This window comes from Corvus brachyrhynchos, unplaced genomic scaffold, assembly GCF_000691975.1.
Source record: "Corvus brachyrhynchos isolate BGI_N302 unplaced genomic scaffold, ASM69197v1 scaffold42, whole genome shotgun sequence".
In the NCBI taxonomy this organism is placed as follows: domain Eukaryota; kingdom Metazoa; phylum Chordata; class Aves; order Passeriformes; family Corvidae; genus Corvus; species Corvus brachyrhynchos.
The window spans coordinates 1,461,889-1,465,538 of NW_008237242.1; positions in this window are offsets into that span (position 1 = coordinate 1,461,889).

Consider the following 3,650-nt stretch of genomic DNA (forward strand, 5'->3'; position numbering starts at 1 on the left):
AGGGCATGAGAGAGACTGCCATGCCCCACTGCTGTGGGAGGAAGGACTCTCTGTTCTCTATGCAGGACGAGCACTGGAGTTCTCATACTGGGCCAGGCTTCTCTTACTATATGAAGACATAGGAATGAGATGAGCTAGACAATATAGCTACTGTTAGGATATTGCCTAGTTGTATGTGTTTAGCATAACAATATTTTTTTGTGTGTTTAATAGAGAGAACTCATTCACTTTTAGTAGTTACCAGTCAGACCTTGAATGCTGGCCCTGGAAAGTGTGCTAGAGAAACTGGAGTTCTTGATACTGGCTGTGGTCATTAGCCCTCAGTTCACACCAGGCTTTCCTGCCAGAAAAGCTCTTTTTCAAAAAATGCATTAACTTAGATTCTTTTTTGAGCAGAAATCTTAACTTCTGGTGGGTTTGAAATATACCACCAGCAATCATAGTATTGTAATCAGTCATTTTACATTGTGATGAAAAATTCTTGAAGGAAAGGAGAAATGAAAAGTTTAAAAGAAACTCCATTTAATATGAACAGTGTTTGCATCTTCATTTTGATCAACTGCATATACAGAAAGAACCCTTCTGCAGTCCACCAGTGACATGTATTGACTCTAGATGCTGAAAACAGCTGTTTTCTGCATGCAGAGAATAATCATTTCATATAAGTTTCTGACCTTTTCATTTTCAAGTTTACCAGAGGTTCAGTCATCACTTAGTACCTAGGATGTTGAATTACTGGGACCAAATTTTCAGTCTGATGTGATCATTTATGCCATACAGAAATTTGAGTTAGTTTTGTAGTGAGAGATTTCCACTTTCATTTGCAACTATCTTGGAGTAAATTCTTACCCCTGCATCTGAAGCTTGGTGTGCTTAGATATGATGATGCCTGTGCAGACAGTGACTTGTGTGCTTGGTTTCCTCCCCATGGCAGAGGAAGCTGGTGCCTGAAAATTGGGCTCTTAATTAAATGCAGGTGCAATTTGAATTTTGCCTCTTCAAACTGTCTCATTGTGTGTGTGGGAAATATTTTTTTACTTTCGTATGCTAAAAGCACCAAAAAATATGCTGAGTTTTGCAACATGGCACAGATGCTGCAGGTGGATACAGACAGAGAGAAAAAGAGGAGAGGACAAACAAGCTGAGAGAACAGTACCATGGCTGTAAATACCACGATCATTCTGCTTCAGTCTCCTTGGCATGAATAAAGCCAGACCTGGGGCAGCTTGTTAGGAAGGAGAAAAGGGAGATGGCTGAGAAGGGGCACGTGGGAGGTATAGCTGGAATGAGTGTGAGGTGGGACTAGAGCACAAGGCCAAGATGGATTGGGCAGGGCATTTCCAGCCTAACCACAGAAATGTTAGTGGGGCTTATGGATCCATTCCACTACAGTTTTTTTGTATTTGTGAGTGTTTTTGCTCCTGAGTCAATGACTTGGAGGGAAAAGTAAAACTACACTTGAATGCTTCCTACTCGACCCTAGGAGATGTCCTCCCCATTGCTGTGGGAATAAGGGGTGATGCTGTGAGCAGCAAGTAAAACTTTTGTTTCTTCCCTCTCTTACATGCCCAACCTTGGTGCTGCGGAGAGCCTGGCTAGAGCAGAAAATAGCCCAGGATAGTTCCTAAAGAGGAAGACGGGCAAGGGAGGAGTGCTCTGGTGAGCAGCCAGTGTGGTTTTCACCACCCTGGAGGCTGTGAAACGAAGCTCTGCGAGGTGAGTGATCTCGGACAAGGTTGCAACATCACTGTACCAGAGGATATTAATCTAAATTCTGCTTTGCCTTCATGTAAACTATTCCCCTCTGGAGCAGCTTGCACTGCTGCAGCTACACATTTTGTTTCACAGACCCCAGACTGTCAAGCAACCTCACACAAGCATGCGTTGAGCTCATCTGATTGAGCTACATGTGTTTACTTTGTTATAGGTCAACCACTTGAGCCTACCCTCAAGATGAACTTAATGTTTGCGGAGGAAGGGCAGCAGCTATGTAGTACTGGAACAGGCAGAAAACAGAACCATAGTTTTGAACAATGGGAAAAATGCTGTCCATCTTGACTAAATATTTTATTGCATGTGAGGATATGCACCTATAGAAAAAGTTACCACACTCTTCTGCAGTGTTTGACCAGAATATGGAAAACTGATAGGTAAAATATCAATTGTGCCAATTTCTCATAAAACTTGAAATGATGTCTGCTAAGAAGCATGAATCTGGCGAATATTAAAAAAGGAGCAAAGCACAAACAAGCGTTGTTTTTCTCCCACTGAATATGGCTAAATTTTCCATGTGCTTAACTGCTTTGTCTGCAGGAGCTGATTGTGACCATGAGCCAGGGACAAAAGGGTGAACTAAATGGTGATGAACCTTTCTTTGCAATAAACCTCACTGAAAATACAAATAAAATTCATTATGTATCTAAATTAAATTCAGGGTAACTGTAAAACTGTTTTGTTGTTTGTTTTTAATGCCAGAAGAACAGTAGCAAGAGCCCTGGTATGACTTACAATGTTATACACAAAAAACCTCAGTAAAACTGGTCTTAATAACACAGATCCATTTGTTCTAAAGTGTTGCTGTTTTGACTTAGGGAGAAAGAATCTGTTTAATTAAGCCTTTCTGCTCATTTTCATCTTCTGGGATTTTAAATGGAAGAACCAAAATGAGCCATTACATTGACTAGTTTTCTTGTAATTAAAATCACAGAGCTTACTAGTGCAAACAGACATTCAAGCTCTTTCTATAAAAACCTAGCGCAAGGATAAACACTGCTCTCTCTGGTAGCTTTTATTACTTGCATCCTAGCTTTACAAGTAAGAAAGTGAGGATTTGAAAAACAAGCATTAAAGACTGAAAAGAGGTCATTCAAGCAGCCCTAAGAAACCAGTATGGATGAAAAATTCCAATCCTCCTAGGCCTTGGGCTATCTTTGAGTGAAAAAGATTCAAATGTAACATGTTAGGAACATACTTCTTGGTACTTTCAGCACAAGCTGCCTCATGGACTTTCTACCCTTTGCTAGTCTTAAAAATTTAAAGATAATTTTGTAGGTGACCTGTCACTGTGTTCTCCCATCTCTATACAATCCTAGTTCCTTTTGTCCAGTGGCTGGAGCAGTGTGGCGAAGTCCCAGAGCTGTGGTGAGGGTGTGGGGTGCTCCCTGTGCAGCTCCTGCTGGGTTTGGCAGAGGGCAGCTCTTCCTGTGATGGATGTGGGAAAGCGGCCCTGGTGCTGGTGAGAGCTCCTGTTCTGAAATGCTGCAGAGATAAGGCTGTCATTGTGTCTTGCTCGCTGGACAGTGGAGTGCAGCCTATGTGTAACTTTTACTCAACACAGGCACGCACAGATAATAGACTGTTTCAGCTGCCTCTGGGAGCTTCTGTAAGAATCTGCCAGAAGATTCTTTCTGTGGTTTAAACTCTGACATATGAGGAACGCCAATACTTTATATAGACAAAATGTCAGTTATGTGCCCTCAGGCAGCAAGCTAAAAATGATATTACCCTGTTGATGGATCACAGTTTAGATAGTTTCAGCTACAGTAAGTTTCTTGATTTAAACTCTGAAGATGGTTGTGCCAGTCAGCTAAAATAAAAATTGCAGGGTGTCATTGGTTTTCCACTGATTTCAAAGTGCTTTGAGTAAATCA